We start from the raw sequence: 16,325 nt of genomic DNA on the forward strand, positions 1-16,325 counted from the left end.
GTTAAGTCCCAGTGTTTGCTGTGATAAACAGTGCGAGAGGTGGTCCGAGCAAAGATGAATGAGCTCATTACTCCATTTCAAAGCAGCGTGTCTTTATTCTCTTAGTGAGGAGTCAAGTTTTCATCACCTACCTCCACCACCTACCCCCAATCAAGGCCTCCTGTCTACAGAGGAAGCAGTGAAAGAAAACAGGCGGCTGTTACTTCAGGTTTCCATTTCGATTCTGATCTACTTATATTAGCAATGGAGACCTACACTCTACTTACAGTATATCCTCAGTATAAAAGTGAAAAATGTGAGGAAAGAAAGTAAATTAGCTTGTCTCTTTAAGTTACAGTGAAATCAGATTTATGTGGCACACCAGCAGCCAAGAACACTTACTGTTGTGATCCATAACAATGCTCTTAATCTAATACAAGGTATTTCAGAAAGTTGTTTATTTGTCCAACTTTTGTGTTCCCAGCTCTGCATACAAACACATAAATACACATAATAAATGTGTAGAGAGTCCTCAAGCAAGAATCTAGGGTGTTGTGTTCAATGGTTGCATTATTGTAAACTGCATTATTCAAAATAGCACAATATATTTAATAATCTTGTATGTACACGAATTAAATATTCCAACTCAGCAGACACACATGCTGCAGAGGGACTCTTAAGACATTTATTCACTCAAACGAACCACTTTCACAATGCCTGTAGCACAGCCTGTATTCGCACTCGACCTGCAACGCCGCATTAATGGATACTGTTTCCTTATTGTAACAGACACCCCTTTATAAAAGTTGAATGTTCCAGGTTGGTGTGTGTACCAGATGCTGTTGAGGACCTGTATACAATGTCTGAAATTGATATAAACTGACAGGTCTACTTGGAAAAAGTGTGCAGCTAGTTAAATATTAGATTATCTAATTAAAAAGGAAAAAGCAACGCTTGTGTAGGTCGCAATTGCACATAATTATGAGTGTGTACACATATGTTATATATGATATTATATATAATAGTTATTGTGTGCTGCATATACAACAACCTAAAAAATCTGCCCTTTCCCTGAAGTAGATGAAACCTGCTCTCATTCTTCACTTCAGCCTGCTAAATGCTGATTGCATGTCTAAACTAACATTTAAAGTATCACAATAATTTGTCTACTGCCTTCCACAAATTATGGTCTCCTTTGCTCTCTTTGTTGTCCAGCTGTGCGTTGTAACTAAATGTAGACACCCCCTTACTGAGGAGTACTAAATTAGCCTTTAATAGGGGGTTTGAGGCTTCCATAATTCACTTTCAAAAATACACTCACAAACTGTAGTTTTCAATGGAACCACTTATGTATTTCATGTTAAGAGGATTTATGTAACTCACACTCTGTAAAAGGGGGTTTGGTCCATGTCCATCCAAAGTCTAAAATGGTGTTATATATAAACAGTTAGGCTGTCTGCCTTGCGCATAGACACTAATTCTGCCTGCCTCAGCTCTTTCTGAAGCGCTGATACTGGCACTTGAATCATTTATAAGGTATTGTATACAGTTACACCATCTTGTTAAAAAAGTGTGTAATTTCATGCATTTTTTGTTTGGTTGACTAGGATACTGAAGTATAGCCAGGCTGCTCTGTCACTTGTAGAGCTAATTGTACATATTAAATCAGCGTTTCACTGTCATCACATGTAGAAGACAGTGTTTATGTGTTGTATATAAATAAAACATCACACTTTTAGTGAAATAGCACCTTTAATCCAAGTCTGACCCATCCTAGTTAATACAACAGGCTGCATTTAAAGGAAGAAACTTATACAAGAGATTCATAACTGAAATATTGTTATATATTACATTTTCTACACCATGTTCATCAAACAAAGGTCATGTATGGTTGGTAATCCATATATAATCTTATATATGATTTGTGATCTTTAAATTAGATTTGGAAGACTTGAGTGTCTATTTGAGTTTTCTGATTCATGGACATAGAACGTAATATTTTAGAAGGACACACTTAATCATATTAACGACCATAAAAATAAAATAAAAAAATGAAATACTACTACTACTACTACTACTATTAAATACTACATACTTAACAATTATAAAACTGGGATTTTGTATTCCCTGAGAACTTCAAGACTTGGTATGCCTAAAGTCAACACTGACTGCTAAACGCAGATTTGTCTAATGAAAAAATATCTTGGAAGGAAGCAATGACATTATACTGTCTTATGTGACACAAAATACAAGTACTACAGCCTCTGAATGTTAAAATCCTGCTGCCAAATGAATCCCCAGCTGAATAAAATTCAAACAAATGGAAACTGTGAAAAATAAATCAAAGGAATAGAAATGTGCTGGTTAGACCTCTGAACGTATTTTCTCCTCACCCTAGCTGCAGCCTATTACTGCCAATATTACAGGATTTGGATTATGATGCTGAGTAACTCCTTTAATTAACCACCTGTTTTTGGGTGACACATTGATTTTATGAATAAATATGCTTCTTGATTTTGAAATACTGTCGAAGTTGTGTATATCTTTGTATCCAGCTGAAATAAGAAGCATTACATTGCTCTTTGTAAGTCATTCTTCAGGGAGGGCATATTCACTCCACATCGATATGGAAAAAATGCCAGTCTCACTTTTCAGCACTGTGGCTGACATTGCTCTTTTGTGTTATGTGGGGTATTGTATTGGCCTTTTAAATGAGACTAAGGGATGAATTAAATCAAAACTTTGACCCAACTACTAATAGCAACATATAAACCTGAACTTGTTAGTGGTTATATGTATAAGTAAAAGAAAGAAGCATCTGACAATAAATAAAGACAACACTGAGACAGGTTTGTCATTTTTCTATTAGCAGGTCGGTTAAAGTTTTGATTTAATCCCACCCTAAATTAATTTACTTAATTAATTCTGATTTTAATAATAGTTTAACACAGGTCTTCAGATTGAAAAGGCTCAAAAGCCTAATATTACCTACCTGCACAACTGACTGCTCAGTAGCTGTCATTAAGTCTTAATCATTTATAAAGCTATGACCAATCAGTCATAGCAAAACATGGTTTATGTGAAACACAATGAGCACTTTTCAAGTTGATTAAAAGTGATTTATACACATGACAATTTTAAATGAATTAATATAAATATTTTAAAAAATGACGTGTTTAAACATACACTGCTGTCATTAGGCCACAGTAAATAATAACCCTGACCCTCCTGCCAATTACATATTCCAGACCTAATACTTAATGGATGTATTCAGTGGGCAGGCCTCTGTCAAACAGAAAAGAGCAATCGCACATTGCTGGTTTTGGGAAATTGCAATGGACAGGTGCTCAAAGTTTTGTGGATCATTGTCTTGTTTAAATCAGTTGATATTCTAAAGGGTTAGAAAATGCACAGGGATGAGTGAATAAAAACACAAATGAAAGACTTTTACTCCACTACACTTGATGTGTCACGTATAATTTGGACAGCCCTACATTTACAAGCAAGCAAATTGTGATTTTATATGAACTTTTCATTTCTAACTAGTATTCCACCTTTAGTCACATTCTGGGTGGTTAGTGGATTAACACAAATGTTCTTAAAAGAAAATAAGTGAAAGCGAAGGGTATATTATATACATATAGATGTAGAATAGGCTGCAGGATAACTCTGACATTTATCAAGCTACTCCGAAGTAAGAACTGTTAGTGAAACCAGTGCAAATCCCTACACATAAACAGTCAAACCCCAAAACTATTACCCCTTGGCCAGAGGGTCTGGCTCACATAAGGTCCACAGCACCTACAGAAGAGCTAAGGCAATGTATGTAGCTCACAGTGATTACACTGGGGCCTCACCATGGACGTCCACATCCAAGCAGTGCAGAGCCATGGCCCTGATTTAAACCAGCGATGTCGAGATTAAGCCTTCACCAGCAGAGCCACTTACGTTACTCTGTGAAGAACAGCATCTCTATCTGAATACCTCACCTCTATATTGTAGTGAGACACACACAACGTACATGATTAAACACTGTGAATACATTAAATTAGGTTATTCATAGTGTTTAGTTAACATGATGTATGTATTTATTAGCAGAAATGCATTACAAAAGGGCAGTATTACAATCAGTGTAAAATACGAGTCACTACTGGACAGAATTAATATATTATTTGACAATATATGGAGACCCACACTGTCAAATATCTCTATTAATTAGTGTACAAAATAGTAATTTAATAAAACAACACACATTTGAAAAGGACAATTTGACAAGAGTATATCTATCTCTTTGAAATACATGGTCTCTGATTTTATGATGACATAAATGAACACATAAAATAATACTTTACTACTTTGTTTATTTTATAAGAAAATTGTGAGATATAACTTCCTCAAATGAATGTGACATAATCAGGCTACAGTAGGACCATGCAAGTCATTAGACAACCTCAGTGCGGACACACAGTTGAAGGGAAGCAATGTAGACTTCTATCTGTTTGATATAGCTGAGCTGATTGATCTAGTTCACCCTTAGGAGTATCAAGATCATCTCTGTATGTATTGTTTGATTGCAGTAATAGGACTGTGAAGTTCTGTATACACTAAAAGGACAGCTTTCATGCTGAGGCAGAAATATATAATAAATGCCTGATTAAGATACTATAGACTGGACAAAGATGGAGTGATTAAGTCATTACCTCTTCTTAGGGAATAAAAAAAGCCAAGCCATGTATACGTGTGTACTTACTTATTTACTGGACATAATAGCACAAAGGATCATTGTTTCAAAACCTGTTTCTTGACCCTGAAGGTCCCTTGTTAGAGAACTCTTATTTGTCAATTTGTATTAGGCCTACATCATCACTAAACAATTAGAATTGAAAACAGTTCATACGTTTACACTTATAAATTAGAGTTGCCACTAGATGTGTCAATACTGCATGAGTTGTTAGAGGCTTTATATAAATGACATTTAGACACCAAAGTGCTTACTTTAAAGTATACATTTGTGATCGACTGTTTCAAAGCATTTACCAAATCTGATGTGAAGAGTCACTATTATGTTGTGGACTAAATTATCCAGTACAGTACATCATTAATCATCATTTCTAATATTTTGTTTCTTTTACACTAGCCTATATTAATCAGTCAAATGTCATTACAACAAACTGGTCAAAATGATATCTGCAAATGTTAAATAAATATCAGTGTGTGCTTCCTATAATAACACGGACATGAAACCTAGCCCCCAAATGTAAAAATCATACAAAACCTACAGACAACATATAACATGTATATTCATTAAAGAGGGAAATTGGAGAGTCAGAAAATAATAGTAGTTATAATAATAATAATTCAGAGAACAAACCCCGAAGAAAGGTCAGTGCTATAGAGAGCACAATCAATAAATAAAAATGGTAGCTAAACAAACAAAAGTGTCTGAGGCAAACATGTAGAATACCAGATAGACAGATTCAAGGCCATTTGTTTCCTAACCAGGACCATGTCAAAGGGAACATTACATGCATCCCTTTAGAAACAGGTATACTGGGATCAGAGCTGCAGCCTGAAAATTTTTGGTGAGTCAAAGAAAACAGCAAATATACCTAGAATGGCCAGTAAGCCCTAAAGGTATGTCAAATCAGCATTGACGAAAAGTGTAATGGACACATGAAATAATGTTAGAATGTTTTAGTTCCAATGAGAAACAGCACAAGAGGACAACTTTCAAAAGATTGCCAATATGTAATGCAGTGCCTAGAGTTACAAATGAAGGTTGTATGAGGATTTTGAAACATTTTACTTGTGGACAAGCAGGAGATAAATTAATGAAGTATATCATTCTATTCATTCTCGTTGTGCAGTACCCTTACAAAGCAACTGGTGGATGCTGATCCTAAATATGTTTATAGACTAAGCCTAAAGTAATTCAATTAGAAAGATCAACAGTGTTTTGAAATGTACTGCCAAGAACCAGTAGCAATATACTTCCTTAAGAATAGAAAAACAAAATATGAATGTGCATAATTAATGTAATATTACATCAAACCTCTTGATGCAAAAGTCAATGTTTTCATAACAGGGGATACTCACGTATCTGGTCTTTGTTTTATAAGCAGGTGAAACGTGTTTATGAAACTGTCCACCTCTGGGATAATAACTTAACTCTTGTGAATTACTGTGCCAAAGGCATAAATGTTGACCATAGATTAAACTGGGATTGTTATAGACAATCTATTTCTGACAATGTATAACTGAAATGCATTGACATCCTGTCCAGCTGAGTGGCAGTGACAGCAAAAGAAAACTAATTACATTAATATATTTGATGAATGGAAAGTTGCCTTGGCCAAAATATGGTTTAGCTGCTGAATGTCTTGATTTCAGAAAATATGACAGCCATGTAACTTGGTACCCCTGAAAATCTTGTATTTATTTATTTATTTACATGTTTTTTGTTTGTGTGATATTTTTTCCATGTGGTACTGAATCAATCAGCCTGCTTAAGAAGACCAAAAGCATCTAAATGATTATCCACAAAGTCAATACAGGGTTAGAAAGTGGATATTTTACTAACCAAACTTTGAAAGTGAAATCAATAACTTAATTGTCTAAATAGACTGCTCATCATTTCAAGTCTTTTAAAGAAAACAATTAAAGAGAGATCAACTTGAAGGTATAATGCTCAATTATTTATTGTTTTATAGTTATTATTGCTGTTGTTGTTCTATATTACACTGCCAGATGATAGCAGAAATAACACAAAGTGGGGGAAAGCCAGATCAGATAATATAACTTAAGATATAAGATTAAGATATATGGAAATATTTGTTTGTTTGTTTGTTTACTGTTTGGTTGCTGAGCACTGGTCTATATATCTTAAAACACACTGCTCAAGAAAAAAAGGGATGAAGAAAAAACTACGAAGAAGATAGTTTAATATTGCATAATATATTCTTGCCTGAACAATCAGTAACAATGAAATCATCCTAAATTATAGACATAGCAGAAATGCTGTTAGGCAAATAAGTTGTTGGGCAAATAACTGTGAGAAAATGTGCTTTCAGAATCTCAATTATATAACATTCAATACATATGTGGATATTCATGTTGAAATCCATGTAATGAAATAATATGATCCCATCTCAAATAAGTCTTCTGCTACACCGAGAATTTCCCAACTGAAACATTAAAGGTCACTTGAAATGTACAAAAAAGTTAGGTAAACAAGTAATATCATCAAGGCCAGGAGAGAAAAAATATCTCACACAGTTTTCCACATTCACCTCTTGATTTACATAGGTATAGTCAAAACCACACTTTTTGCTGATGTTTCCATTCTATACTCAATTAACAGAGAAACCAAGTCCTTATTGTCATACCTGGAATCTCTGGATTTGACCAAAAATATCTCAACTCACACAGATGTGCTTCATATTGGCCAAAGAGAACGAAAAGCAAAACAAAAAAATCAAATGCAATACTACTGTTGATTCTCGTGTCATGAGGATGTAGGCATGAGTGAGTATTCTGGTAAGGACAAATCACACTGTTCTGAACTGAATCAGCTCCTTCATAAGGACGATAAAATCAAGCCATTCATAGCCTAAGGGACACAAACTCCTAGCCCTGTTCTATACTAGCTGTGTCTTCACTGGATCATTGATCAACTCCAGTTGATGCCTGTATCACCAAGAAAAAAATGATTTCTTATTTTACTTTGCATTATTTTTCACAGAAAAACATAGAAATGAAGAATAAAACAAAAACTTGGTGTAACTGATTAGAATAGGAAGACTGAAAAGACAGGTTAGATGTGTTGGAACATTGCATTATCACTTGTGAACTATAATTCTAGTGAAACTTTTTATTTTGTCATCAAACTCTTTAAACATTGACCGAATGATTTTAACTAAGAAATTGGTCTGTAAATCTGTTTTTTATTACTGTTACAATTATGTATTTGTAATAAATCCAAGTAAAGTTTGAAAAGGAATGACAGCTGTTTACACTGCATAAGTCACAACATATTTTATTTATAAAATATTACCGTCTTATTATTATTCAATAATACAAGTTCATAATGTTATGATAATGGAAATGAGGTTAAATACTTTGACTCTTATCAATCTTATACACTTGCAAAATCCCAGGAACCAGTTTAAACAGTGTGGTATGTTGTATATGTATATCACTGTTATGAATAGCTACTGATAAGAGATTTCAGAAAGGAAAAGGGCCATGTTGGGGTGAAAGAAACACTTGTGTAAAACACAATGCCTGTTTAAAAGTGAGAGATGTTGGCCTACACTTCAGAAAAGTGCATTGTTTCTGATTATGAATTATAACTCTGTAAATGCCATGGGGACCATTTTCGTGTGAATCCTCTAATTTGATGTAAGCAGACTAATATCATTCTATATTAGATATAATATAGAATATAGAATTCTATAATAGTTATTATAATTCTAATCATGTATAGTTTCAATCTCATATAGTTTCATATTAATTTTGAAATGAATGATTAATTAATTAATTGTGTCTATATGTTTCTGGATTATTACAGTTCCAATACACACAGAACGTGACACACCGGAACATGCGACCACTAAAATGTGACACGTACTGCAACATTACTTAGTTAATACCATGTTAAACAGAATCATCTAATAGACTCAGTTCATACAATAAGATCTAAATACAATATAATACAATCTCATAAACTGCTTCAGATATATACAAATAACATCAGTCTCATGTCTTGTCCCATAAACATCTGAATATGTGTAGAGCGATTTGTTTTCAGTTATGAATACTATGTTCATAAGATAATGTGTAACTTCCACCAAGTTGTTCTCTGGGACATGAATATAAGATGAAATCAGTGAGCTTCTAAAACTACACAGATCAAAAGCTATTCTGTACTTTACCATCTTATGACAATGATTATGTCTTTTACTGGCAAAATATGAACAATAACGATGAATAGCCGTGTTCTAACCATGTGCTTCCCTTAGATCTTTTTCTTCAATCAATGCACCTCAAAAAGGTCCAAGCTGTGAGTGTTATGGATTGAGGTTGAAGTAGGATTTATTTGCCTCCTAAAAGGCACGTTTAGATTTCTGTGTTATGTTAACTGCAGTTTGTACTTCAATGCATATTTAACAGCAGCTAAATCACATCTCAAAGGGTTTTAAATGTAGATAGAAGGAACTGGTTCCTTTAAGTGCAGCTATCTTTGCAGTATATGTAACAGCTACATGGGGATTGCAGAATATAGGTTGTAAAACCTCCTCCTTTCAGACATACATAATATGAATACACACTAACTTTTAAAGTGGAAAAAGCTAACTGGAACATTGTTGTATGGTGTGTGTCATCACATGTTCTACTCTATGCCAATACACATTCTTTCTGAGTGAGCACAATCAACCCATGAACATTATAGGCCTATATACACTCACCTAAAGGATTATTAGGAACACCATACTAATACTGTGTTTGACCCCCTTTCGCCTTCAGAACTGCCTTAATTCTACGTGGCATTGATTCAACAAGGTGCTGAAAGCATTCTTTAGAAATGTTGGCCCATATTGATAGGATAGCATCTTGCAGTTGATGGAGATTTGTGGGATGCACATCCAGGGCACGAAGCTCCCGTTCCACCACATCCCAAAGATGCTCTATTGGGTTGAGATCTGGTTACTGTGGGGGCCAGTTTAGTACAGTGAACTCATTGTCATGTTCAAGAAACCAATTTGAAATGATTCGACCTTTGTGACATGGTGCATTATCCTGCTGGAAGTAGCCATCAGAGGATGGGTACATGGTGGTCATAAAGGGATGGACATGGTCAGAAACAATGCTCAGGTAGGCCGTGGCATTTAAACGATGCCCAATTGGCACTAAGGGGCCTAAAGTGTGCCAAGAAAACATCCCCCACACCATTACACCACCACCACCAGCCTGCACAGTGGTAACAAGTCATGATGGATCCATGTTCTCATTCTGTTTACGCCAAATTCTGACTCTACCATCTGAATGTCTCAACAGAAATCGAGACTCATCAGACCAGGCAACATTTTTCCAGTCTTCAACTGTCCAATTTTGGTGAGCTTGTGCAAATTGTAGCCTCTTTTTCCTATTTGTAGTGGAGATGAGTGGTACCCGGTGGGGTCTTCTGCTGTTGTAGCCCATCCGCCTCAAGGTTGTACGTGTTGTGGCTTCACAAATGCTTTGCTGCATACCTCGGTTGTAACGAGTGGTTATTTCAGTCAAAGTTGCTCTTCTATCAGCTTGAATCAGTCGGCCCATTCTCCTCTGACCTCTAGCATCAACAAGGCATTTTCGCCCACAGGACTGCCGCATACTGGATGTTTTTCCCTTTTCACACCATTCTTTGTAAACCCTAGAAATGGTTGTGCGTGAAAATCCCAGTAACTGAGCAGATTGTGAACTACTCAGACCGGCCCGTCTGGCACCAACAACCATGCCACGCTCAAAATTGCTTAAATCACCTTTCTTTCCCATTCAGACATTCAGTTTGGAGTTCAGGAGATTGTCTTGACCAGGACCACACACCTAAATGCATTGAAGCAACTGTCATGTGATTGGTTGGTTAGATAATTGCATTAATGAGAAATTGAACAGGTGTTCCTAATAATCCTTTAGGTGAGTGTATATCACCATCACCATCAGCCTATATCTGTCCACTGCTGGATGAAGGCCTCCACAAGATGTTTCCACTTGCTTCGATCTACAGCTTCTCTTTTCCATGTCACGCCTGCAAATGTTATTATTTAATCTTCCCATCTTTTATGCACTCTTCTAGGAAGTATCCATTCAATAGCTTCCTTTGTCCATCTTTGATCTGTTCTTCTTGCAATGTGTCCCATTTTCATTATTATTTTTTTACTCTATCAATTATGTCACATATTTTCATTTTTCATTCTTGGATCCATTCATTTATTTTTCTATATATTTGTGTTATTCCAAACATACATCTTTCCGTGCTTCTTGTGTTGTCCACAGTTTCTGTATCATTTTTGCCTTAAGTGACCAGGTTTCACAGCCATAAGTGAGCACTGGTAATATGTATTCATCAAATACTTTTGTTTGCAGGCACATGGGTAGATTTATTTTCAACAGCGTGTTTCCAAATACACTTCATGCCATTTTTACTCATCTGTTGATTTCTTCCCTAGTATTTCCATCGGTACCGATTTGATGTCCAAGGTAGACATACATTTTGACTTCTTCAAGTGTATTGTTATGTGTGTGTGTGTGTGTGTGTGTGTGTAAGACGATTTGCTGGTGTCACCTGGAAAAGAGGTCTGTACATCAAAGTGGAAACAGCCAGCAGTGGATCGATAAAGGCTGATGATGATAATGATGATGATTAAGTATATACTGTGAGGGAAAAAAGTATTTGATCCCCTGCTGATTTTGTACGTTTGCCCACTGACAAAGAAATGATCAGTCTATAATTTTAATGGTAGTTGTATTTTAACAGTGAGAGACAGAATAACAACAAAAAAGTCCAGAAATACGCATTTCAAAAAAGTTATAAATTGATTTGCATGTTAATGAGGGAAATAAGTATTTGATCCCCTATCAATCAACAAGATTTCTGGCTCCCAGGTGTCTTTTATACAGGTAACGAGCTGAGATTAGGAGCACTCCCTTTAAGAGAGTGCTCCTAATCTCAGCTGGTTACCTGTATAAAAGACACCTGTCCACAGAAGCAATCAATCAATCAGATTCCAAACTCTCCACCATGGCCAAGACCAAAGAGCTGTCCAAGGATGTCAGGGACAAGATTGTAGACCTACACAAGGCTGGAATGGGCTACAAGACCATCGCCAAGCAGCTTGGTGAGAAGGTGACAACAGTTGGTGCGATTATTCGCAAATGGAAGAAACACAAAATAACTGTCAGTCTCCCTCGGTCTGGGGCTCCATGCAAGATCTCACCTGGTGGAGTTTCAATGATCATGAGAACGGTGAGGAATCAGCCCAGAACTACACGGGAGGATCTTGTTAATGATCTCAAGGCAGCTGGGACCATAGTCACCAAGAAAACAATTGGTAACACACTACGCCGTGAAGGACTGAAATCCTGAAGCGCCCGCAAGGCCCCCTGCTCAAGAAAGCACATGTACAGGCCCGTCTGAAGTTTGCCAACATCTGAATGATTCAGAGGAGAACTGGGTGAAAGTGTTGTGGTCAGATGAGACCAAAATCGAGCTCTTTGGCATCAACTCAACTCGCCGTGTTTGGAGGAGGAGGAATGACCCCAAGAACACCATCCCCACCGTCAAACATGGAAGTGGAAACATTATGCTTTGGGGGTGTTTTTCTGCTAAGGGGACAGGACAACTGCACCGCATCAAAGGGACGATGGACGGGGCCATGTACCATCAAATCTTGGGTGAGAACCTCCTTCCCTCAGCCAGGGCATTGAAAATGGGTCGTGGATGGGGATTCCAGCATGACAATGACCCAAAACACACAGCCAAGGCAACAAAGGAGTGGCTCAAGAAGAAGCACATTAAGGTCCTGGAGTGCCCTAGCCATCCCATAGAAAATCTGTGGAGGGAGCTGAAGGTTCGAGTTGCCAAACGTCAGCCTCGAAACCTTAATGACTTGGAGAGGATCTGCAAAGAGGAGTGGGACAAAATCCCTCCTGAGATGTGTGCAAACCTGGTGGCCAACTACAAGAAACGTCTGACCTCTGTGATTGCCAACAAGGGTTTTGCCACCAAGTACTAAGTCGAAGGGGTCAAATACTTATTTCCCTCAATAACATGCAAATCAATTTATAACTTTTTTGAAATGCGTTTTTCTGGATTTTTTTGTTGTTATTCTGTCTCTCACTGCTAAAATACACCTACCATTAAAATTATAGACTGATCATTTCTTTGTCAGTGGGCAAACGTACAAAATCAGCAGGGGATCAAATACTTTTTTCCCACACTGTATATATATATATGTATATATATATACATATAGTTTTATGTATATAGCCTACACAAAACATGGAATGCATTCTAATAACTAAACCATGTCTTTTTCCCAACAGTTCCCACACAATCTTTAATCTGAGCAAGCTGGGAATTCTTTCCCAATACTCTATATTTAACACTTTCAGTAAATGCAGACAATCATAGTACACTAATGATCCAGGCCTGCAAGCCTGTGTACCTAAGCTGATTTAATAGGGTACCGCCAGAGGGGAAAGAAAAAGATTTGTTTAATGTGTAGAAAAGAAGAGCTAACATTTACAGAGACAAGACCTCATTCGCATCAGAGTCTCCTTATATGATTCTTCTCAATTCACCCGTGCCCTGGGGGTCCACATGACTTCAGAAGCCAAGCTGAATCCCTTTATTCTGTTTGCTCTGTAGAATGCTGCTGTAGTCGGGTAATAGGTTTAGCTGACTGGCTTAAAACAGAAATTACAGATGGATGACATCATTGTGGGTCTGATTTATACAAGAGCTGCATTTTTTTTAATGCCAGAGATTTATGAGCATAAAAGTCATTCCAGCTCTTCAGACAGAACATTATTTTTAATCCAGAGTGTGCAATTTGTGTGAACACAAAATAAGCAGGAAGCAAGCTGCTGTCAAATACTATATGTAGCTTATGGAGGAAACAATGATAATAATCATGATTCACTGATCTGATTTTCAGTTATGAGTTTTAACTGTCGACAAACTATACACACAATATAGAGTCTTGACTAGAGAATAGTAAAAGTACTAGAATATGATTAAAAGTTTAATTATTTTAGTTTCTTTAAAGTCACTCAGTATTTAATACATTTGTACAATATCAGGATGGAAACGATCGGCCTTGGAATCATTTCACATGGAAGGAGCCAATCAGGCAGCTCTAATATTGTGTTTTTGTGACAGGCGTTTAATCCAGCTCTGGACAAAAGTCCACCATCACAAAGCTGCCTCTTCAGGACCAGCGTGACGCCTCTATTCCACAGTTTATCACCAGAAAACTTGTGTCATTGTACTTAAAGATTATTTTAATAAGCCTGCAATAAGCCTCTGCAAGACCTGGGAAGTAATTTCCCCTCTGTCTGTGGGAATGAAAAAGACTTGGGTTTGAGTGAAAAAGTTGATATTACAACAATGAGCTATGTAGGAAATAAAGCACGGGATCCTGTGCCATGTATGTGTGTCAAGAGAAAAAGGCAACTGAAACTGAAATGAAGTAAGTTTTTGTATATACAATGCAGAATCAAGATAATTATTTTCTTAATTATACAGCAAAATAAGTATTACATTTACACTTCTTTGTGTTTTATAGAAAGCGTACTGCAGGGATAGCAGGGAGTTCCATTCAACTGCTTAATTACAATGTAAAATAACTCCAACTCAGAGTCAGAAAAACAGCACTGGGATATAGAAATTGGGATATTTTTAAACACTATACTTAAAAGAAAAAGTAAGGTCATGCCCTTGTTTTTTCTTTTAGATTAGTAACATAATAACACCACATCACGAAGCTTGAAGTCAGGGGTTAAACGAGAATAGCATTGACACTATGTAACAGCTTGCTCAGTGCCCTGACTTCAGTCCCAAAGAACACCCCTGTGATGAACTAGAATGGTTAACAGTAAGACCAGCTTCTCTCGCCACACTAGAAACTGTGCTGCAAGGAAAGATGTCAGAGTTCTCCTCCCACCATCTATCACAAAGCAAGCAGTCATTCAAACCAGGGCCTGGCCTGGACATTTATGTTGGCGAGTTTCTGTTGTCAGGATTGTTTACGGTGATAGAGAGCATTATCTAGTTCAAAATAGTTTCTTATAGAGAACTTTTTAAGAATTGTTATTTGAGTCTGTTCAGTCCCATAATGCACTGTCAATTATGTCACATCTTTATTTCTGCTCTTTAAAGCCTTTTGGCTATAACAAATGTGTTAATATATATTAAACCAATATTATTTAATTTGTCAAAGCACTCCCTGATTCACAAACTGACTAATGAAAACTAATGAAACCAACTCCTATAAAGGGACCTTTCATCGAGATCCAACCTGTGTCCCTTGACTCCGTCAGCCAAGCAGCATTCCCATACACAGAAATTAGCACTATTGATAAATACCCCACACAAAATAATGTGGTTTAGCCTGAGACTATAAATCATATGTGTCATAGATATCTGCTACTTCAGTTCACACTTCTGGGGTGCCTGGAAATAAAAACCTGCTTGAAAAAATGATTCCCCAGGGAAAATATATTGAAAGAGACACTGTAATAATACTGGATACTCTCTAATCTTTAAGATGAAGGATTGTTCTGCAATGGAGTAAATGACTCATACAAAATTAATAATAATAAAAAAGGCAGCAATCTGAGGAAGAAACTGAAAATGTGGTTAATTATATGAAGTATTAGGGCCACATTCAAGGAGGGTTGCCTAAGACAGAAACATAATTTGTACATGTGAAAATATGGTCAGTATTTTTTTTTAGGATGCTTAGTATAATTTCAAGGTTCAAAAGCACATAAATCATATTTATAGCTAAATGTCGGCATGTGTTATTACCATGAGATACGTCTTTTGAATGCTATTAGAGCAATATTCATAAGATATTTGAAATACGGCCCAGGCACCTTTAACTGTAGACATAACACAATGAAGCATGTATTTTCCTGTTTCGCCTTATACATGTATTTCTAACTGAACTAATAATTATTTGATGTAAAATATTGCACATGTTCAGTTCTACTATGTGGAAATTCTCTGGAGTAAATTGTTTTGGGATTTTAAAAGAGATACCTTTCGATGGCAGACATTAATTAAAAAATAATAATTAATTATTTAGTACCTCATATACCCTCTTTAGTAAATGTCGTGTACATTTCCTTCACAATATTTTTGACAAGACTTAACAATTTCTCAGTGTTTATTACAGGATGGTATTAGGCCTCAGAAGAAAGAAAACATTTTATTTCAATGCACAAGTATCGTTTGGAAGTAAAGAATATTTTTCTGTCTGATATGTATACATGTGTAATGTTTTCATTACATTTCTACTTATGCTAAATATTTACCATTTGCAGAATATTTACGGGAAAAAACTAACAAACCTCAGAACAGCATTTTAAACTTTTTTTTTTTTTTCCAGGACGGGGGTGCTAAACCCCAGTTTTTGGGGGCAACAGCATATTCCGGTTTGTGATCAACCATTTCCATTTATTCAAGTGATTTAATTACCTCGCCCCACAATCCCGAACGGGCTTTAAGACAGGAAAGGGTTAAAGTGTTCTCTCTAAACAGAAAGAAATTAGGATGCAGGTTGGGACTGAATTAGTTTATC

General features: G+C 36.3%; 1 protein-coding gene across 9 annotated transcripts in view; it reads right to left on the reverse strand.

Annotated features, from left to right (window-relative positions):
- The window catches only part of kiaa1217 (KIAA1217 ortholog), a 222,712-nt gene that overhangs the window by 126,419 nt on the left and 79,968 nt on the right, over nucleotides 1–16,325 (reverse strand). The gene's annotated exons all lie outside the window — the stretch shown is intronic.

Source organism: Amia ocellicauda, chromosome 2, assembly GCF_036373705.1.
Source record: "Amia ocellicauda isolate fAmiCal2 chromosome 2, fAmiCal2.hap1, whole genome shotgun sequence".
NCBI classification, from domain to species: Eukaryota; Metazoa; Chordata; class Actinopteri; order Amiiformes; family Amiidae; genus Amia; species Amia ocellicauda.